We start from the raw sequence: 25,019 nt of genomic DNA, 5'->3' as shown, positions 1-25,019 counted from the left end.
GAGCTATAAGAAATGACATGTAGGATGATTTTAGAAAAAAGTCTGGAAAGACTTACATATACTGATGCAGAGAGAATTGAGCAGAACAAGGAGAACATTGTTCACAGTAACAGAAATATTGTGCAATGAAGTAATATAGATGACTTAGCTATTCTCAGCAATACAAAGATCAAAGACAATCTCAAAGAACAAAGTCTGAAGCATTTCTTTTTCAGAGAAAGAACTGTTGTTGTCTGAATACAGTCTGAAACATGCTATTTTCCCCTTTTTTGTTTTTTTCTTTAGTCTTATAGTACAAAATGATTAAAATGGAAATGTTTTACATGATTGAATATGTACAACATATCTTATTGTTTACTATCTCAGGGAGGAGGTGAGGGAGGATAAGGAGAGATAGAACTTGGAACTAAAATGTTCAAAATTGTTTTAACATAGGGGTGGCTAAGTGGCACAGTGGATAGAGCACGGTCCCTGGAGTCAGGAGTACCTGAGTTCAAATCCAGCCTCAGACACTTAATACTTACATAGCTGTGTGGCCTTAGACAAGCCACTTAACTCCATTTGCTTTGCAAAAACATAAAAAAGTTTTAACATGTAATTGGGGAAAATGTAAAATACTATCTCTCTCTCTCTCTCTCTCTCTCTCTCTCTATCTCTCTCTCTATATACATATATATATATATATATATATATATATATATATATATAAAATATTTGTATATACATATGTACATACCTATATGGTAGAGTCTTTGACTCCATTAGGAAGGAGAGATATTTACAGTGTAAATGCCTTAATGTTAATATATTGATGAGAATAAGACAAGGTATAAAAAGGATATTTGATCCTTTTCTATTTTGATAGGATTGGTAAATGTAAGCACTGAGTGGTAAAGTGATATATGATAGCAGGACTAAGTGATGAAAACAGAAAGGGTATATAAGTGATGTCAAAGACAAAATTGACTCTTCAAATGCTTGGGAGAAAAGTTGACTCTAATCAGCTTCATCTAAGGCCAGGTAAGTAGAAAGTACTGAGAAATGTGATTGAAGTCATATTTTAATGGAAGCTAAGTTTAGAAGTGAAGTCAAGAAAAACAATCGTTCTCCACTCACCTCCATTTAAACAAACCAAAACCATAAATAACTTGAATAAGATGTGACTCGTCAAACCTGGCAGACCCAGACAAATATATTAAATTATTTCAAAATGAAAGGTTTTTCTACCCCTTTGTACCCATATCCCACCTCCTCCTATTGTCTGCTGTTCAATTGACTTCTCTGGATCCATCAAAACTGTTTAAAATACAGATAAACAGACTATACTTTGCAGTAAATAAATACCCCATTTCTCCTCAGTAGCTGAGAACTACTCAAAGAAGAGAAGTACTATATTCCTATAGTTGCAAAATATAGCTCCCAAGTTTGCTAAATTGAAATCTTTTCTAAAAAATATAGTTGGGGAATAAAAATACATAGTGATAAAAAATCTTCCTTATAAATAAAAAACAACCTTAGTTTTGAATGTTTTTCACTAAATTTCAAAAGAATTGGCATATTGGTTGGCATGAGATAGACTATAACTATATATATCTATATGTGTATATATATATATATATATATATATATATATATATATATATATATATATGTATGTATGTATTGAATTCTCCAAGATCTTCCATGAAAGTTAAAGCATTCTCTGAAGTTTATGTCTAGGGTTGTGATTGAACCAACAATAAAATAAAGAAGGAATATCTCATTTTCATTGAACATTACTCTGAATAAATGAAAAATATTCACTAGTAAGCATTTTCTGATACTATGAAAATTTTGTTATATTGTAGTGCATAGGGATGTAGCCTTTAATTACAATGGAAAGCACAGAAAGCACTCAACAACAAAAAATCCTTCTAGAAATGTAAATAATAAAATATACACGGATTTGTTGTAGAGACTCATAAAATTTGAAACTTTCATAAACCAGAATACCTAAATGGAACTTGCTACAGTCTAGGCTAAATGCCATGAAGAAGATATAAGTTTATGTTAATCTATTTATAGATATAACTTGAATTCCTTGCTAAGAGCAACTGTTCCCAGTGTTTCAAATTCGTAACTGTCATCAGAAATTCACTTCAGCTTTGCAAATGCAAAAGTATAAGCTCTAATCTTGAACAGCAAGGGGTCAAACCACCTGCTGTTAAAAGGATATATAGAATATATAGCATAAATTGGAAAGTATAGTAAAGCCTCAGTTGACAAATAAGTTTAATTTTGTAGCATACTGGTAAATATTTTAACAATGGTCTGTCAGGAGGAAAAAAAGTTTACATTACACAATTTTAAGTGTACCTTGAACTATTAATAATTTCTCTAAATTTCATAAGACTACATCATCAATAAAACAGGTTCCAGATTTACAGCTTTTTCCTACTTCTGAGGTGTAAATAAACTGAAAAATTTTTTAATTGCCGCTGAAAATCAGATTGAAATGGGTTCAACGCAACCTTAAAAAATGTTTGCTTGTTTACCCAGCATTTGAATCATAAAAGAGTGTCTTGAGAAGCAATGTTTTATGACTGTAATTATTAGAATACAAATTCCTTTAGGACTGGAGACTTTTGCTATTTAAAATTACTTATTTCCCCCTCCCCCCAACACTTAGCATAATGATTTCTACACATAAAAGTCAATTAATAATATTTTTCTTGCATTGCTTTGTGATGCATTTTATTTTTTTGATAAAGAAGCATACTTTTCCTTTTCCTTGACCCCATACACTTCAGGATTCCACACAGACCTCTCTTTTATTTCAAGGGAAAAGTATCCTATGTCTATGACTTTATCTTTCACTTTATGTTTTTTATTGTCTCTTGTTTTTCACTAGAGTTATTCTTTTTTAATTGCCCTTCTCTAATTACATTCCTATTTTGTCATAAAGAGAAAACAATTAGCAAAACCAAGACTCATTGACAATTTCTTTTTTTGTGGTAAATGTTAGAATTTAAAAGTCTGCATTTGGAGTATTACATCTCTCGACTAAGGAGAAACATGAATTAATCATCAATTTTATGAGACTGAGAGAGATAATTTTGAATAATCAGAGGAAACCTTTCTATTCCATGTCTTATTGTTGTCATTATATATATTGTTTTCCTGATACTGTTTACTTTGCCTTTTATCAGGTCATGTCTTTCTTCATATGGCTCTCTAAATTCTTTATATTCATTGTTTCTTATAGTATAGTATTTTCTCAATGCATTCATATATGAAAATTTATTCATTCATTTGTTGGAATTTATTGGAATATTCCTTTCCATTAAGTGTTTTTTGTTGTCAAAAAATGCATATTTTTAGGATCCATGAAACCTTTATTTCTTTCTTTGACTCTCTTTGAGTCATATAACCAGGAGTAGGGTTTTTGTACCAAAAGGAATGTTAATTTAATTACCATCCCCCTCATAATTACAAATTGCTTTTATAGATGTTACAGCTATTTAGAACTCTACTAATTATGCATTAGTGTGCTTTCATTTCATCATATCTTCCCCCCCATAGAAGTAAATTTTTCATAAAATTTGAGTGGTTTTATGAAGCTGTCATATTAGGTGAAATAACGTTGCAAGGAACAACACAAGGAAATAAACATAATTTGTTTGACTCTAGCCCCTAGAATGCATATATGATAGGGCTTAACTAATCCAGTGATAAGTCATCCCCAGTCCCCCTCAGCTCCTGCCCAGACACTTTTACCAATCCCAGGTAAAGTTCAATTGATTGACTTGCTGCACCTCCTTCTTCATTCCTTTGATAAATAATTCAGTATTAAGAAAATTCACAAAATATCCTCAACTGTCTTACTACAATATTATGAGAGATGATGAAGTATTTTTGTAATAGAGCCACATTAATTCAAAGTATCAAATTCTTAGTTTGAATCCAGAATGACTATGAACTTTGATAAAAAGACAATATCCCCATTGCCAAATCACCAATCATGTGTGGCAATGAAACTAGAAGGGGCTTCATACCTATGCTATTCATCACAGGCATCTAATCTCCTGTAATTACTATTCTTATATGAAAATATCACTCTTCTGGAACAACCCTCTCCCCTTTTGCACTGTAATGAAGGCAATTAGTTTCAAATTAACATGATAATAATGTGTTTGGTTGTAGTAATTCTTTTAGCAGAGTTTCATATTGTTAAGGTGGGGGTTGTTTATGTAATGAACAAGAAATTATGTCCTATTCTTTCTGGGTCTAATTCAGTAATTAGTATGTCCATTAAAATCTGTTCAATTGAGACTTAAAAATGTGAGGGTTGAGGCTACTTGATGCATACTGGAGAAAAGTTAATAAATCAAGGGAAAATTTGATGAAAAGAAAATTGTGTGAACCAAGGGAGATAAGTAGTCTTGGAATATTTTGCCTGTAGATTATATGATGTGACAAGAAAGAAAGACCATAGAAATTCAGTTCTTATCATTTTCTTTCCTGAGAAACTGTTGGATCTCAAGTTTATGCCTTAAAACTGGAAATACCATGAAGAATGTCTAGAAGTTGAAGAGAAAGGTATGTATTCATATATGTTGTTTTTCAACATTAGGTAATGAGAGGGTCAAGAAAAGAATGGTGAGTAGCGGATCTTCACCAAAGAAACCCTCATAGTAAGGACTTCAAGAAAATTGAGAATAAATATAAATATTTGGGGTTAATTGATTCTTATTTAAAGTTCTTTTGCAATATTGCAATATTGCAAACTAAATGGTTTAAGTAGGGCATTACTCTGATAATATTGCAGTATTTTATTTTTTTTTCTCAGTGGTGACCACTAACTAAGAAAAGATCACCAATCTACCAGTCTCCTTCCATCCCTCCACAAATCACAATTATACTTAGATTCTTCATGTCTTAAGAGTTTTACCAGAAAAAGAATTAAAAATAAAATGGGCTAATTTTATTGTTGTCTCAAGAATTGTTAGTCAATATTGCTATACATGGAGTAGGTTGAATGTCTGTTAACTTCTTTTCTGATAATACTGCTTTTCTCTCTTAATAAATTACACATTCCAAATCTCTTTCAAAATTTTTTATCTCTTTAATTACTCATTCCCAGTTCCATATAAAATTTTTGCCTCAAACTCTTACATGCTTCTAAAATTTCAACAGTTTTATTTGTTTATCAACCTTAAGGGTACTATGCTCTAAAGGATTGTGGTTGCTTGATATCTTGCTCTTGATCAATAGATGTACTTGATCAGTCCAAGGTTCTGATCATATTTTAATCTGTTAATTCATAATACACTCTTCTTGGTAGTTTTTTTCTCTTTTATTCTTCCTAACATTTCAGATATTTATGTTTTATAGACTTCTTGAAACAGACTGAGAAATACAGTCATTCACAAGGCTTTATATTTCTGTCAGAAATTATATTTGGTGACATGCAGTAAGAATGGAATGTGACAGCACCAGAAACCTCACAGACTTAAAATTTGAAGGGATATGAGAGGCTATCCCATCCTAAACTAGCAGAACAAGACTCCTCTCTCCAATATTACTAAGGAGTAATTATGCAGCTTTGCTTCATGACTTCTAGTGATGAGTCCATCAACTCTCAAAAGAGCCTACATATAATGCATACCAGCCCTTCCCTCCATGTGGCTTCAATAGCAACAATGCAGTTGACAATGAGGAGTGAACACAGAAAATATGAGGAATATTCTTTTATTTTTAAGTCTACGACAGCATCCTTTTTTTGGTACAGGCCATATGGATATATTTAGAGAGATTATTAAGTTCATTTTCAATTATATAAACTACTTATTCAGTATCTAGAACATATAGATTATAGATAAGTCTGAGAGCAAATAAATATAGAATTATTAAGCAAAAAATGGTTTCTGCAGTCTCAGAGATTACCACCTAGTAGAAGGATGACACACAAAAATAATTATGAAACAAAATGATTCAAGATAAGTGCATTGAAACGTAATCACAATAGCTGTATGTGATTCAGGATGAGAACACACATTACTGAGTGTTTATAATTGGGGTAGAGGCAGATTTTAAGCATTTAAAATGGATTCTTAAAGGATGGGTAGGAAGTGGGTATTCATTTGTCAGTTTCACAGAGGAATATTCAAAACTAACAAATACTGCATTTATAGAAAGACATGCATTTCAAAGAACAAAGTTAATTACTGAGAATAAAACACAACAAAACATATTTTAGAGAATACGACAGTTTCCAAATTGTTTGTCGGTTTGATTCATGGCCCATTTTAAAATGTTGCTAGTTTTAGAAAGCTCTGTAGCATGAGTCTTAAAATAATGCTATAAAGCACTTTATATATAGAACATCATCAACAGATAATACAAACCTATGATCTGCCTAATGTTAAGACAATAACACCCTGAGCACATTTGTCTCTGTATTAGAATACAGTTCTGTTATTCTTAAGCTAGCTGTAATTACTTCTTTTTAAGTGACTCATTAAAAACCTAATATTGAAGATCAATACAGCTAATTAAACTTCTTTAGTCACTATTTACTTTGAAATTTATTAATTTCAATGTATAAAATAGCAAAATGACTTTTTCAATCACATCTAATTCTCCAACATAAAATATTTGCCCAATAATTCTTATTTATTTCTCCTCTAATTAGTTTTAATGTTCTTTTGATTTTTATTCTTTTTCATTTGTATTGTTTCATAAAGGTTTTTCTGATTTCTTTATATTCCTCCTGTTACAATTGCTCCTTAATCCCTTCCTCTGGTGGGAGATGGGCCTTTCATACCTAATTGGATGTATAAAAAGAAGCTGGAGGATGAACCATCTTTTCCCCAAGATTCAGCATTATGTATATTGCTACCATTAATTACTCTGACCTCTTGGCTTCCAGACCTTGGTATCTCTCCTCTCTTGCTATCCAAACCTTAATAATGCTTCATTTATGCAAATCTGATTATCATTTCTTTGCTCAAAAATATATATAGTGACTTTCTAAGTTTGCTTCCTAGCTTTCAATTCATAATCTGGCACAATGATATTTATACTCTAGCTAAACTGAATTGCATTTGGTCTCAAAGTGTATCCTGTACTTTTCTTCCTTGAATCTTTTGCTCTTGTTTTTCTGTGTTTGAAATGTCTTTCTTCTCCCTCTTCATCTGCTGAATTTTTACTTCTTTTAAAACCTAAGTCAGAGGATCATAAATTTAAAGATAGAAAGAAATGTAGAGGTTACTTAGATCAATTCTTTAACTTTAAACTGACACCAGAAAGGTTGAGAGAGTTCTTACTCTTACAAGTTCATACAAATATTAACGAGTAAAACTAGGATTCAATCTCAAGTCTAATGACCCCCCCATATCATTACTTTTTCTGCTATATGGATCTGTAGTTATGCATAAAATCTTCCCTATTTCCATAAGTTAATAACAAACTTTCTCACATATAAAACTTTGTTTTGTACTTCTATAACTGAAGAACGATAAACATAGATACCCGTAATATACAATGTCCCAAAGAGTATTGTTGTATATAATGTAATTCACCATTGAATCTTTATTGATTGATAAATTCGTTTTTTTGCAAGGCATTTGGGGTCAAGTGGCTTCCCCATGGCCAAACAGCTGGGTAATTATTAAATGTCTGAGGCCGGATTTGAACTCAGGAACTGCTGATTCTAGAGTCAAAGCTCTATCCACTTCACCACCTAGCTGCCACAACTGATTGATAAATTGATAATATTTTCTCACTTCTTTATTTTTCTCATTTATATGCAAAGATACTATTCAACATTCATCTTTTTAAAAGCTTTTGAGTTCCACATTTTTTAACATCCTCTCTTCACTCTCCCTTCCTACAGCAGTGAACAATCTGATATAGATTGTGTATGTATAGTCTTGTTCAATAATATTTATGATGTGAAAGAAGAATTAGAACTAAAGGAAAAAAATCAGGAGAAAGAGTGAAAAAACAATCATGAAAGAGAAGTTTTAAAAAGTGAACACAAAAACTGATAATCTTGATCACTCTAATATGGTTGTACCTTCTTATATATGTATCTTCCACATATTTATGAGAGCCTTGGTTTAGTGTTATTAAAGAGAAAATAACAATCTTTTAATATTATTTCCCTAACTCACTACTGAGCCTAGAGTCAGGAAAACTTCATTTTAAATCTAGTTTCAGACACTTAATGGCCATGTGACCCTGGACAAGCCATTTAACTCTCTTTGCTTTAATAACTCATATATAAAATGAATTGGAGAAGGAAATGTAAAACCAATCCAGTATCTTTGCCAAGAAAACCATAAATGGGGTCTCAAAGAGTCAGACAAAACTGATATGTCTTAACAACTCAAACAGGGGGTTGAGAGCAAACAAGCAAACTTTTGAAAGATGAAACATATTTCCTGGTGATTTCTAGAACAGAATGAGAATCATCTTCAACACAACCATATCTTCCCCTCTGCTCCTTTACTATGCTTTGCAGATTACTACTTCTTACTTCCTGTAGTATATAGATATTAAAACACATAAATGCATATCTATACATATGGCTACACATTATACATATACATACATATTCAAATATATGCATACACCATGCATGTGTGTATGCAAATATGCACAAATATATCTATTACAACATTGACTATGTAGATGAAAATGAAAAATATACCCTCTCCCTTCAGTGTCAGTTATCTTCTCAATATATCTATCACCTATTCCACAGACAACCTGCTAGTTAGAGTAGATTGCCCTCAAATTGCAGGCTTTACACTCTAGGGTGGCAATGAGTGAATAAATGTTCTATTACCTCTTTGGATGGGAAAGCATGAATCTCTCAATATGAGGACGTATGCATGGATGGATTTTAATCTACTTAATATTGCATCAAAATTTCCCTAAAATTTGCTTCTCTCCCAAAGTTCACAGTCATTGCCAAGGATCCAAAATAATTCCAGGCACCCAAGGGTTTACATCTATATCATCTTCATGTCTTTAGCTTTAGGGTAGACTTTATCACCCACAATTTTGCAATGGTCCTTAGTTTATTTCCCCGACATAAATCTCGCTCCATCTCCTCTCCTTCACCTCTTCTTCCTCTGCCTCTTCATGAATTATTATCACCACCAGCATTAGGACCAGCTTCAACATCAGCACCAGCACCAACACTACCAAGCATAAACACCACCACCAGCACCATGATCACCAACACAACCACTTCTACTACTTCTCCTTTTTTGGTAAAGTTAGTTTTTAAAAGTATAGGTCTGACCACATTACCTCCTTGCCTAATAAACTCCAATAACAACTGATTGATTCTATGATCAAATTACACATTTATCTCATATTTTGCTGTTTCTTTTTTATAGTTGCATAATTACAATTGTAATTATCATAATTGTATAATATTTACAATGTACAATTATAATAAATATAATAGATTATATTATAGTAAAGTATGTGGTATATTATATATAATATAGTATTTATATATCATAGCATATATATATTGTATATATATATATATATATATATATATATCAGTACAGAAGCACATCTTTTAATTTATAAATATACACATAGGGGTTTATGTTCAACAACTTTCTTTAACAGAAGTTCACAATTAAAACTTTTTGGAGGCCTCTGCTTTGGAAGATGAGGTTATCGAAATTTATCCCTTCTTTCCTATTCAATTTTGTATTCCCAGATTTCTAGCCACCTTATATCACATGTCAAAACTATGACAGAGAATGCTTTGAGATATTAGGTATAACCTGTAACTCTTTGATGGATGATGACGGTAGGACAAGTTGTTTTCACACATTCCTAATTGCAACTTTCTATGACCAGAATCCATTATTAATCAGAAATTCTAGTGATTCAGAGAATGCAACAATTACAAGCTAGAGATACAAAAAGTCTTCCTTATTGTTGTTGCCATAAACCTTATATTTATCACTTTGGCCTTAATGAGAAAATTTCTGATGTAAACTATCTCTGAAAAATAAACAAAAGATTAAATGATTTTCAATAAGTTATTTATTCCTAGGGTATTTTTTTTTAGGTTTTTTCAAGGCAAATGGGGTTAAATGGCTTGCCCAAGGCCACACAGCTAGGTAATTATTAAGTGTCTGAGACATGATTTGAACCCAGGTACTCCTGACTCCAGGGCTGGTGCTTAATCCACCTAGCCACCCCATGATTCCTAGGGTATTTTTAAAGCAGCAATAATAATGTAAGATCTCTAGGACACCTTTAGATAAATTGGTGATGGTAAATGACATTTTAGTTGTTTCAATGAATTTGTGTTCAAATGTGAATATTTAACCTGCAAATAAAAATTATCTCATACATGGAATTTGATCAAGCCAATTTGGCTTATGAGAATCAATTTTCAAAATTTCAGTGTGAATATTTAAAGCATGGACTTTGCCAACTTGATTTATTATATTTTTGGTTGTTTATATTGAAGGTTAATTTTTAAAGTTCGTCATGCTTATATTTCTGCTCTAGAGAGTTGGTTATTAAACATAAACCATCACACTACTAAATTCAGTTTCATCATTTCCTGTTTCCTAGAGTTTCAAATAGTCTTTTTATTTTATTTGACAAGCCGGGCGAATTAATTAAACAGTATATTTTTAGTAGCTAGTATGTTTAAAGATATTTGTTTAATAATGGAGATAAAAAGACAAAAATAGATGATCTTTTTTATCATGTAAACTTGCAGTATAATAATATATGATGAATATGCAAATAATTATAGTTAAAAATAATTAAATGGATTAGATCATAGGATCATCAATCCAAAATTAGGACTCCCAGAGGGTTTTTGGTTCAACTTCATCAACTGGACCAGGGACCTTATGTGATGTGACCAAAATCACACAAGGAAAAAGTATTGGTGTGGTGTGGGAGGATATAATTCTAGATATTCCAATTTCAGCACCAGTACTGTATTCACATTGTCTGATTTTGATACAGGAAAGTCTATATTTCTTTCCTCTGCAAATGTAAAACAGCAAAAAGGACTCACAGTAGCAGATAGAGAGTCAATATGATGTGATATATGAGGTGATAGAGTTGTTGTTTTCCACAAACCTCGACAACTAGCAAATCTCAGAAAAAAAGAATTCTATATTAGATATAGAATAACTAAAGCTGAACCCACAAGATAAGGAGAAAAACACCACACAAGTTAAAAAAAACTTGAAAGATTGAGTGGGAAAACTGAAATACTAAGATTTGCTGTTTAGCATTACACCAACAAATACTCTGTATTGAGTTTTAGGTAGTATGCTCGAGATAATAAGCTTGTTCTTAAGGGTTCAGTTTTGCAAATATTTCCCTATATTATAAATATTAATGAGTTCCAAATATGATGATACCTCTTTCCCCTTCCAAACACACACACACACACACACACACACACACACACACACACACACACACACACACACAGACAGATCTTATAAGAGGAATCTGCCAAGTGATCTGAAAGAAAGGTAGATCTATTAGAAGAGTGAAAATGCTCCAGCATAGTGTCTGTTGAAAGTGAAAAAGACTCTCTACCTTTTGGTTTGGAAAAGAAATTGCAATGAAGCAAGTATTTAAATAAGAAAGAATATTCTGAGCATGAGACCAGACTAGGATCATATATTACCACATATGAGGAAGATGAAAATGCCAAGTTTCTGAAATCATGAAGATGAAAAAAAGGGAGCTGTCAAAGGGTAAGGAGAAAAACTAGATGAAATTTCAGGGAATACAAGAATAAGAATGAAAGAAAAAATGTGCAAATCTATACCTTGCTCCTAAGTGGACAAATCAATAGATATATAAAAATAAGAGAAGGAAAATAATTGTGAATGTAAAAATTCAAATAAGACAAAAATAACAAAAATCACACTGAGAAAGAAAATCAGTAAGAATTCTCTAATTCGCCCTGAATGGAATACTGTACTTTTATCAATTGTTGTTCAGTCATTCAATCATGTCCATATCTTTGTGATCCTTTGGATTATAGCAGGTTAATACTTCCCATTGGGTTTTCTTGGCAAAGATATTGGAGTGGTTTGTCCTTTTTTTGCTATAGATTAAGACAAACAAAAGTAAAATGATTTGAGTCAACCAGTTAATGAGTGCCTTGAAGTTAGATTTGAACTCAAATCTTTCTCATTCCAGTGAATTATCCACATATATCTATCTAGCTGTCTCCACATTTATCAATAAAAAGATTAAATTCAATGAAAAATGAAAAAAATCATTTTAAAAATTTAAAAAATTTCATGCAGTTGACTCCTTTTTTGTAAATAATATTTTTCCAATTGCATGTGAAGATAGTTTTCAGTGTGCATTTTTACAAGATTTTGAGAACCAGATTTTCTCTCCCTCCTTTTCTCCCTTCCACCAACCTTCCCAAGATAACAAGCAATTTGGTATAAGTGGTAGTTCTGCCATCCTTAAACATATTTCCAAATTATTCTTATTGTGAAAGAACAAAAGGGGAAAGTCAAAAAAAGTGAAATTAGTATTCTTTGATCTGCATTCACACTATTTAGTGTTTCTCTGGATATGGGTAACATTTTTTCATAATGAATCTTTTGGAATCGTTTTTGTTCATTGTATTGCTGAAAAGAACTAAGTCAATCATAGTTGATCATTGTATAATGCTTTTACTGTATACAATGCTTTTGAAGTCTGCTCCATTCACCAACCATTTATTTATTTTTCTACATTGTTTTATTTTTGGTCAACATTCTGTTTCATTCATATTCCACAACTTATTCAGTCATTTCCCAATTGATGGATATTTTCTCAATTATTAATTCTTATATAAATGGCTAATTCTGACCAATTAAAATTCCTAGGATTTTCATAAGAAGTCATGTTAATTATAATGCAATTAGGTAATTAAAAATAAACTTAAATGGAATTTTTATATTCATCCTTATTAACATTTCACTACTTTGAGTTATTAATTAAATATATTTAGATTTATCAAAAGCCTTTCTAGAAGTAATACGTACACATTCTATGCTCTGAACTTGTATTTTGGTCCTTAACGAGTATTGAAATAAAGTATTCATTTTCCTCAACTGTTAAAAAGAAAGGAATTATGGGGCAGCTAGTTGGTATAGTGCATAGAGCACCAGCCCTGGAGTCAGGAGTACCCAAGTTCAAATCTGACCTCAGACACTTACTAATTACCTACCTGTGTGACCTTGGGCAAGCCCCTTAACCCCATTTGCCTTGCAAAACCTAAAAAAAAAAGTAATTGGATTAGATGATGTCCCAAATTCCTCCTAGTTCTATTCCATGATATAATTGTTATTAGATCAATGATAAGTTATATTTCACATATTTATTTTATGTATACATATTCCATATTATAATAGTATTTTAATATTTATCCAATTGCATATTGTGACAATTTTAATATTTACTTTTTTCCAATATTCATCCATATTTATATGTATTTTTATAAGGTTACAAAATTTCCTTCCACTTTCCCTTCTCACCTCCCTACCCTCAGGGGCACACAGTCAGGTTAACATTGTACATACATTTTTTTAAACATGTTTACAAATTTGTTATTTTTTGCATAAGGAATTAGGATAAAGGGAAAGAGATAACATAAGAGATTTTTTTAAAGTGCTCATCAGATTTTGTTTTGCTTTTTTCCCTCTGAGTGGGGATAACATTGTCCATAGCTGGTCTAATGAGATTGTGCTAGCTTTCCGAATTGTTGCGAGGAGTTACTTCAATCATAGTTGATCATCTCACAAATTTATAGTTAATTTTCTCTTGGTTCTTCTCCCTTCACTCAGCATCAGACCCCATAAGTCATTCCTTACTTCTCTAGAGTTTGATCATTTGTGGTTTCTTATAGAACAATAGTATTCCATAGTATTCATGTACCACACCTTGTTTAGCCATTCCCCAATTGATGTGCATCCCCTCAATTTCCATTTCTTTGCCACTACAAACAGAGCTGCTATGAGTATTTTGGAGCATGTGAAACTTTTCCCATTTTTATGTATATATTTGATAAAAAAATGTTCAAAATGTTACAGTCAAAACCAAGAGAACAATGTACACATCAACAACATTGTGAGATTATCACTCTTGTTGGAAGAATCAGAAGTTCTGAGATCTAGGATTAGATCAGCTATTAGATAAGCTATGGACAATGTTATCCCCATCCAGAGGAAGAAAAACAAAAGAAGACAAAGCAAAAATAATCCTTCAGAATCCAATGAATAGGTTAACTTTTTAAAAAAATATCTCTTATGTATTTCTTTCCTTTAATCCTGATTCCTCATACCAAAAATGACTTTTCTGTATATGTGTTTAACAGAAATGTGTATGAACAACATCAATCTGACTGCTGTTGAGGGGAGAGGGGTGGGATGGGAGGATGGAAGGACTTAAACCTATACATAGGCATATGAGTGAATATTGAAAAACTTTCATAACATGTATTTAGAAAAATGAAATATCAATAAAAAGAAGTTGAACTCAAGAAGAGAACCCAATAATATATCATTTAAGTTAATACTTATCAATAAGGGGCAGCTAGGTGGCATAGAGTACAGGCCCTGGATTCAGGAGGACTGAGTTCCAATCGAGCCTCAGACACGTAATAATTGCTTTTTTGACTCTGGGTAAATTACAACCCCATTGACAAAAATAAAATATATATAAAAAAATCTCTCAATTAGTCAACACACTGGGGCCATAGTTCTTTAACATAATATGAATTCTTCTATTTATGCTATCTTCCAGTTTACATTTCTCTGCTTTTCTCAAAAAGATATCATAAGAACCATTAATAAATCTCTACATATGCTATATTAATCTAGCAGTCTAGCAACTCTATCAAAATATATTCTTACTTTGGAATAACATTTTGAGTGAACTTGTTCAGGAACACTGTGATTCTTTCATTTTCTAAAACCTCTCACACCATCCATTCTATAATGTATTTTAGAATTTTGTTAGGATTCTGTAATAAATTCACTGGAAGAACATTCAAATTTGTTTTATTCTTCCTTTGCTTTGAAAAGGTGGGCAATTTTCTTGTTTTCTGGCACCTCTCCCATGCTCACCGATTCCTCAAAAATCTAGAGTGTAAATTATTTCAATAACTTCACATAAAATTTATTTGGGTCAAAACAATGAATTCATGCTGCCATCTTCTTTCTTGTAATGAATGCCATCTTTGATGGCTTTGCTAGGAAAAAAAGAAGCAAAAAAGGCAATTGGTGACTTAAATATTTGTTGATAATAATTTCCCCCCCCAAAAAAATCTTAATGATCTGACTTTTTAAGTCATTGGTAAGCAGAGACCCCATGATATTTTTGCATTTTATAATTATATTGTATTATCACTTCATGGTATGTCATTCACATGTCAGCATTTAAATGTATCCTGCATTTCTTAAGATAATAATAGCTTGCTTTGTCTATGCAGTCTACTTTGTAATGCATTCATACACACTATCTAATTCAGTTTTCACAATAACTCTTGAATATGTTGGACAGGTATCTTTATCACCTTTTTCTATTTAACAAACAGCAGAATTGCTCTTTGTAATTGACAGTACTGAGATTAGAACTTAATTCTTGAACACTGTCTACATTCCTTCAAAAATATTTTGCACAGCTATTTCAGTAATATATGAGATGAAGGAGAATAAATGAGAGCTTTCTGAAATGAAAAATACTCCAAATGACTGGGTTGCTATTTTTATTGCAGATTATGAGTTTCCATAGGTCAATGGCAATCTTTCTGACTTTAACAAAACAAGCCTCAGAATTTATATTAAATTATTAAAAAGTTGAAGGGCAGGTGATGAGACAAAAATAGAGGTTTTTTAAAAAATGCTATGGTACCATAAAGACCCAGGCTATAAAAGGAAATCACCACTGAAAACCCTGCCAAATGAGAGCATCTTGCTGTTGTGTGAGAGAACTCTCAGGTCATTTGGCTGGGTTTCATTTCCCTTTGTTTCTATAGTTTCCTTAAATCTTCTTTGTGAATTATAAGATTGCATCTCCTGCATCTCATACCCTGATGCCTAACCATTTAACTATTTTACAGGATATTCATCTCAAAAGCACCACCAGGAAACAGAATAGGTTTGAAAGGAATTTACAGTAGTAGATGGAAGGTGTTAACTGTAGAATGAGTCAAAAAGATTCTTCTGATTCGATCTTTGTCCTCAGTTTAGATTCCTGGTTACCTGCCCTGTTCTATTTATCTCCCTTCTGCCTAAGATTTTCTGTATATTATTGGCCAGTTTTTAACTCACTGTTTGTTCTTTGCCATGAACTTATTTACTGCTACTAGGCCTTAATTTTGTCTATAGAAGCTCAAATTTAGACAAATATCTTCATAAATTTACTCCTGAGAGATTTTTCAACCTGAACCAACTGTCCTAAGGACTTAAACTTTCTTCAAACCTTTATAAAGTCATCTCATAAGCCTATTTTTTCAAATATTCAAATTTGGAAAAAGAAATGGAGAAGAGTTCAACATGAACAGTAGTTGAACATTTGTCAGTCGGTCCTAAATGATAAATGAATGCTGTTCCGAAGGATTGGGCAATGGTCTCCATTGCCTCAGTCAATTGAAAGGGAGCCAGGTTCAAATTACCAAATCTAGAGTGGTGATAATGCAACTGATCCCATAGAATCTGGTGCCAGCACAGGTGAAAGAGTTCTTTTTATTTTGTGAAGGTCAGGGTCAACCTGGAATGGGTTTGCCCTGAGAGATGGAGGGTACATGCCTTGGAAAGCATCATTGTTCCATAGGCATCCCATGAACCAGTAATCAGATTTTGTCATGGTTTTGATCATCACAACTCAAAGATGGAAGGTTTGAGAAGAAATATCCTACTGATGATTAGTACTGAGTGTCAGGTTAGGATGTACCAGGTTGTTGAATATTATCATCACATAGTACAGGCTAGTGCTTGCCCAGTGTTATTAATGTGCTATGGTTGCTTCACTTATATGTGAGGAATTTAAACTATTTAAGGCCAAGAGACTCCCACAGCAGCCAGACCATTTCCAATTGTCTTCTTTCCTAAAAACAAATCCCTGGATTGAATGATTGTGATGAAGGCAAGTGAGAAGGATGCCTTGCACAGCTTGCCTGTGCTATAATAAACATAATTGTTCTACTTAGGCCTCCAGTCATTTGGTTGGTCAATGTGGTCATTATCATTACGAAGGAATAACAGTAGTGTTTGCCTAATAAGATTGCTCTCTTCCTTATTTAGACAGAAAAATAACATATAGGGAGAGAGTGACTTTAAGTCTCAGAAAATACATTTACTCTTGGGCTCTCCCTCTTCAGTCCTTTCATGTGATTTTTAAGCAAAACTTAATTTGCCCTTTCTTCCTTGCTTTTCTTCTGAGGAAAGTCAGGATTTTACTTCTTTGAAAACTTTTTTCCTCCCCTCTGTTTCATGCTGAATTCTATCATTGTTAAAATTCTATCAGTGCATACATTTTAGGTAAGTGAGTATCCTCTTCCTGGCAGTGTCGGAAGTGAACTGTATTAGGAAATAGTAGGTTCTGGGTTAGAATTTCACATCAGACATTTATTAATTATGTGACTTGGGCAAGTTAGTTAACCTTGCTAGTCCTTAGTTACCATTTTAAAAATGAAGATTTTAATGGCACAGATTTCAAAAGATTCTTGTAAAATTAAATGCAATTATCTAATCAGAAATCTTATTAAAATGTTTTATTTATTTTCTTAAATATTTTTCAATTTCATATAAAAAGTATCATTTTTTTAAAATTTTGAGTTTTAATTGTGGCCTGTCAAACATATTACAATGGTTATTTACTAGTATGTATTGTCTACTTAATCTATTGCACTGAGCCACCACTCTTGTTCATAATAATTAACAAGTAGTAAATTGCTTTCTTGATTATCACTTTGTAATATATAGTTTGAAATTTGTAACTGATAGGCTGTCTTCATTTCCATTTTTTAATTTATTCCCTTGATATTCTTGATTCATTTTACTTTTCTCCAGGTTAATTTCTTTTGTTATATCATGTAACTGTATAAAATAACTCTTTGGTAACTTGATTGGTATGCTACAGAATAAATCAACAAATTACTATATTGATTCAATCTATCCATGAGCAATTAACATTTTCCAGTTATTTTTGTGAAAATTCTAGTTATATGAAATTTTCAAGTGAAATTGTGTGAATTATTGTGTAAAAATTTGAAATTGTGCTTGTAGAATCCCTGGGTCTCTCTTAACAGGTAGACTCCTGAAGATTTTATATTCTCTTCAATTTTTTTACATGAGATTTCTCTTTTGATTTTTTCTCCTTAATTTTATTAGTATTTTATAAAAATACTGATGATTTTATGTAGATTTATTTTGTCTCCTGTAAAATTACTGACATTTTGAATCGTTTCAACTAGTTTTTTTTTATTGTTCTTTAGAGTTTTTAGGTAACCATAATATCATCTAAAATGAGGGATAATTTTGTTTCCTCGTTGCCTATTTTTATCTTTTTAATTCTTTTTTCTTATCTTATTTCTAAAGTTAGAATTTCTCATACAATATTGAATAATACTGGTAATAGTGGAATTTCCTTCATCACTGCTGATCTTATTCTAAACACTTTAAGTATAGATGGAGTAGGGACGTTAGGAACTTCCCTAGAAACTTCCCTCAGATGCAGCATTAATGAAGTTTCTAAATGTATTCCAGAATGCCAGAAGCCAAAAAAAGAATAGATTGGAACATTTTCCAAATTTAAGGTACTTGGAAAAGGACTTCAGCAAAGGTTGATTTCACTAGGTTGGTGGAGAGAGAATAGACTAGGTACAGAGGAGGCCAGCTAGAGGCTCTCACCCACAGCAGAGAACTACAATGGAGATCCCTGGATGCTGGATCAGTAAAACAACAGCACTGCAGGACAGTTGGGAAGGCTCCAACAGTTACCCAAGGCCCCCCTCTTCAACAAGAGACACTGACCTGGCAGGCCCAATCCAAGGAGCAGATCATTAACATTCCCAATGTAGAAGGTCTGTGAGCAGAATCTTTCTCCAACACACAAAGTATGGCACAACAGAGTCCAAAATGAGTAGGGGAAAGTCAGAGAAAGGTCTTGCTGATAGAAACCTATTCTGAAGATAAGAAAGAGGAAAGCACCATCTTAGAAGAGGTGGCAGAAAAAAAGCATTACATGTGAAGCCCCAGAGGGGAATATGAATTGGTCTCTAGCTGAGAAAGACTTCTTGGAAGAGATCAAAAAAAGATTTGAAAAATCAAGTAGAAAAACTGAAAAAGAACAGCAAGTGAAATTCAATGTCTAGTAAAAGGAAGCACAATGATTAACTAAAGAAAGGAAATTATTTTCCAATTATATGCAATGGTAGTTTCTACCAATCATTTTTTTCCAAGGCTTTGAATTCCACAGTTTCCCCCCATCCCTCCCTCCACTCCTCCCTCTGTGCAACAGAAGGGAGTTTGATAGTTTTGACATTTGTTTCCATGATATGTATATATCAAAACTGAATATGGTGAGAAAAAAATATCCTTAAGGTTGAAAGAAAATGTTAGAGATAGCAAGATGATGTAACCCATAAGACAACTATTTTAAGAATTGAAGATAATATACTTTAGTTTTTATTTAAACACCACAGTTCTTTCTCTAGATACAGAAAGTATTCTCCAATGCAGATTTCCTAAAATTGTGCCTGATTATTCCACTTTTGGAGTGAACAAGTCCATGAGCAAGTTCATCAACACCCCATATTATTATTGGATGTACGATGTTCTTCTGATTCTGTTCACCTCACTCAGGATCAGTTCATACCAGTCTTCTAGGCTTCTCTGAAATCCCATCCCTCCTGGTTGCTAATAGAACAATAGTGTCCATCACATACATATACCACAATTTGTTCAGCCATTCCTCAATTGAAGGACATCCCCTCAAGTTCCAATTCTTTGCTACCACAAACAGAACTTCGATGAGTATTATCCAGTCTTTGTTGCTTTGCCAATGAGCTATTTTACATTTTCTTCTGTTTTTACTTTTCCGTTTTTTGTTTTTGGTCTCATGAAGTCATTAGTTTCCACAGATTCCAATCTTTTCTTTTTTAGAGAAGAGTTTCTTCATTTTTCTTTTGCATCTCCCTTTCCAATTGGTCACTTCTAATTCTGAAGGAGTTTTCTATTTACCCGATTGTGTTTTTGAGATAACTGCTTTTCTTTTTGCACTTGTCCAATTGTATTTTCAAAGGATTTGTTTTCTTGTAAGATGTTTACTTTCACTGGCATTTCTTTTCCCAGTTTTCTATTTTATTATTAAACTACTTTATGATCTCTTCTAAGAAATCTTTCTGTGCTGCAAACCAATTCATATTCTTCTCTGAAACTCTATTCCTTGTGAGATAGGATCCTTGCTTTCAAGGTAATATTCAGTGGATCCCCTTTATGCTGGCCTTTCTTTATTTTGGTTACTTTCCCTAGGGACCTGTGTTAAGGGATGGGCTGGTTCACAGATCTTCAGTATTGAGATCCCTAGAGGTTTTGCCCACTTCAAGGATTATTCAATGGGTTGACCTCTGGGGGATGCCAGAAGTTTTCTCTGGTTTGTCTGTGATTAATGACCTATTCCCTAGTGGGGGGTGTGTACAGGATCTAGGCTGTCTTTGAACAAAGTGGGCTAGGCCTTCAGGTTAGATAGTTAATTGACTTAATCCCCAGTCAGCACCAGGGGAGATCTACCACCCACACCTGAGCCTCAGATCAAGGTACAAACTTCAGGGGTTGGATTTTGTTCTGGAGAAATCTCATTCTCCCACAGGAATGGGGAGCGGGGGAGGAGATGCAGTTGGAAAAACAGTGACTCCTCTGAAAACATGGGGGCTCACAGCCTAGGTCTTGTAGTTCAGCTGAGCTAACTGGATAGATGTCTGGGTTGCCACACTGGTGCTCTCCCACCTGCCACACACACACACACACACACACACACACACACACACACACACACACACACACACACATACAAGAAATGCTTATGCCACTGTTCTCAGGTTAGTCCCCTGGTCTCACCCCAGCACCCCTGTGCTGCCTCTCTGCTTTCTCCCTCTGGCTCACCTACACTTCCCTGTGACAGACCTTATTGGTAGATGTTCTCTTTGGTTCTTCTCTGGGTTCCAATATCTGAGGGGAAACCAAGAGAGCTTAAAACAGTGCCTGGCTTTCCTCTGCCATGTTGACCAAAAATCCAAGAAAATAAACTCTTTAAAAATATTGAGCAAATGCAAAAAGAAAATAATTCTTCAAAAATACAAGTGGACAAATGAAAAAGATAACAGGTCCTATAAAAATAGCATTGATCAAATGGAAAAGGAGACGAAAAACAAAGAAAATTATTTCTTGAAAAATTGACTTGAGCCAGCAGTTATCTAATGGTTCTATGACACATCAATATTCAGTCAAGCAAAATTTAAAGAAATGAAAAAATAGAATATAATGTATAATACCTCATTGGAAAAAAAGAACTGATATGGAAATTTGATACAGGAGAGATAATTTAAGAGTAATTGGACTATTGCAAAGTAATGATTATAAAAATAACTTGGCTAACATCTTTTAAAAAATCATCAAGGAAAACTGCCCTGATATCCTAGAACCAGAAGGTAAAGCAATCATTGAAAGAATCCACTGATGCAATGTTGAAAGGGATTCCAAATTGAAAACATCAAGAAATATTGTAGCTAATTCCAGAAATATCAGATCAATGAGAAAAATACTGCAGGAAGTCAGAAAGAAACAATTCAAATACCAGGGAGCCATAATCAGAGTTACACAGGATCTGGTAGCATCAGTATTAAAGACTGAAGGGGCTGGAATATGATATTTCAGAAGACAAAGGATTTTGATACCACCAAGAATCGATTACTAGCAAAATTGAGCATACACATTTGGGGAGAAAGACAATTACTAGAACTGAAAAATTTAATCTTCAAACTTGAGACTGAGCAGATACATAGAAAGCTAAATGGAAAAAAGAAAATGAATGTTATTCAATAAGATTAAACTGGAGATATCCCTACATGGGAGGATTTTTCAGGTAAAATAAGAAAAGGGAGAGGGCAGATAGAAGGGAAGACAGATTGAACGAGTCAATGGTCAGCAGAAAAGAGATAGGTAAAAGAAGATGGACAAATACAAATTGAAAGGCGAGAAGACAGAGAGCAATAGAGTTATTAATTATAAATGTGAATGTGATAAGATGAGCTCTCCCATAAAACAGAAGATAAGAGAGTGAATATTTTGTTTCCAAGACACATTTTTGCAGTAGGGACATACATACAGAGTAAGGGTAAAAAGCATGGGGCAGGTTATATTATGTTTCCACTGAAGTGAAAAAAGCCAGGTATAAACAATTTTTATCTCAAATAAAGAAAAAATATCAAAAATAGATCTCAATAAAAGGGACAAGAGAGTAACTACATTTTTGTAAAAGGTGATTTAGACAATAAAGTAATATAAATACTAAACCTATATGCAGCAAGTGATATAGCATCCAAATTCATTGAAGAAAACCAAATAAGTTACAGGAAGACATAAAAACCAAAATTATACTAGTAGCATGTCACAAACTCTTTCTCTTGAAATTAGTTAAATCTCATCACAAAGTCAACAAGAAGGAAATTAAGGAGATGAATAGAATTTTAGAAAAATGAGATATTATAGACCTCTAGAAAACACTGAATAGGGATAGAAGGATGATACCTTCTTCCCTGGAGTACATGACACACAAAAAATTGACCATGTATTAGGGCATTAAAACTTCACAATTAAATGTATAAATACATAAATATTAAATGCATCTTTTTCAGGTCATGGTGCAATAAACATCACAAGTAATAAAGGTCCATGGAAAGATAGATTGAAAATTAATTGGAAACTAAATAAACTCATTTTAAAAAAATAAGTAGATCAAGCAAAAAATCATAGAAATAATTTCATTCACACAATGACATACCAAATAATGAGACTACATACCAAAACTAGTGATATAGTCAAAGCAATTATTAAAAAATTCTATATCTCCAAATGCTCAAAGAAATAAAATAAATAGGAGATCGATGAACTGGGCACACCATTAGAAAATATAGAAAAAGAACAAATTAAAATTCCCAATGAAATATCAAATAAGAAATTTTGAAAGTCAAAGGAGAGTAATAAAATTGAGAGTAAGCATTCTATATTCTATAGAAATAATAAATAAAACTTAAAATATGGCTTTATGAAAAAATAGGTAAACTTCTGGCAAATATGATTTTAAAAAAGGAAAGAAAAAAATCAAATTGCTAGTATATAAAATGAAAAGGGTGATTTCAACCCCAATGAGCAGCAAATTAAAGTCATAATTCAAAGCTATTTATCTGACATTATGCCAATAAATTTGACAATCTAAATGAAATTAATGAATATTTTCACAAATATAAATTGCCCAGAAAAACAAAAGGGGAAATAAAAATATTTAGTCCCATTTCAGAAAAAGAAATTGAATAAGCAATCAATGAAATAAGAAGCAATCTTACAGAAACAGATATATGATATACAAGTGAATTCTATCAAACATTTAAAGAACTATTAATTACAAATCTATATAGATTAGTTGAAAGATAGGCAAAGGAGTTCTGCCAAATTCCTTCTATGACATCAATATGGTGTTGATGCCTTAACAAGAAAGAGTTGAAACAGAGAAAGAAAATTGTGAGTCAATTTCCCTAATTTATAGCAGTGCAAAAGTGCTAAATGAAACTTTAATTAGCTAATTAATTGAAATATTAGCAAAGATTACAGCAAGCTAATAGTAGGATAATGACAATGATCAGTTAAGTTTTATGCCAGGAATCTAAGATTGGTTCAATACTAGAAAAGCTAATTAGGAAAGGTCATATCAATAACAAAATAAAAACATATAGCTGCATATCTCAATAGATGCTTTAAAAGCTTTTGGCAAAATACAACACCCATTCCTATTAAATAACACTAGAGACCATAGCAATAAATGGATTTTCCATAAAATGATAACCATCATCAGTAAGTATTATATGTATTTGGGGATAAGCTGGAAGTATTGGCAATAAGATATGGGTTGAAATGCAGATGCGCATTATCACCACTATTATTCACTTAACCCCATTGCTTTGCAAAATAAAATATGTCCAGATTGCTTCCAGAGTGCTCAGTCTATGACCTGGAAGGGTGTAGGGATAGATAGCAAAGGTCTCTGTGCTCTCCCTGAGGCAAGACTCTATTACTTTGCCCATATTCAGAACCATGTCATTTTCTGGGATCCCAGTCTCAGAAAAAGGAGCAGAAGCACAACAGAGCTTACTGCCTGCAGCAGAGTAGAAACTCTCTTCACAGTTCTATGCCAGTGCTTGTAGTCACTCAGGAGAATAGTCATAACTTGTCATAAGATCATAAAGGAATTGGGGGGGTGGTCCCTGAAAATAACTGCCAAAACTGTCAGAAATTTGGAAAAGTGTAGCTTCCACCCTGGAAACAAAGCACCATTTTACAAAGAGGTGAAATCAGGTCATAGGCTGGAGAAATGTGGAAAAAACAGATGGAAATAAAAGCCTACCATAGACAATTGCTTTGATATTGTGGAGGATCAAAATGCACACTCAGAAGATGACAAAAATAAAAGGTTCTGCATCCACAGTCTCCAAAAATATAAATTGATTTCAGGCTATGTAAGAGCTCAAAAAAGATTTTGAAAATCAAGTAAGGGAGATAGAGGAAATATCAAGAAGAGAAATGATAGCAATGCAAGAAAATCATGAAAACTGAATCAGTGACTTGGTGAAGGAGATACAAAAAGAAAATAACATCTTAAAAACCAGCTGAGTAAAGTGCGAAAAGTAGTCTAAAAGGTCAATGAGGAGATGAATGCCTTAAAAAGCAGAATTGGCC

This window comes from Macrotis lagotis, chromosome 8, assembly GCF_037893015.1.
Source record: "Macrotis lagotis isolate mMagLag1 chromosome 8, bilby.v1.9.chrom.fasta, whole genome shotgun sequence".
Lineage (NCBI taxonomy): Eukaryota > Metazoa > Chordata > Mammalia > Peramelemorphia > Peramelidae > Macrotis > Macrotis lagotis.
The sequence above is the reverse complement of the archived record's forward strand: the minus strand, read 5'-3'. Positions refer to the sequence as shown.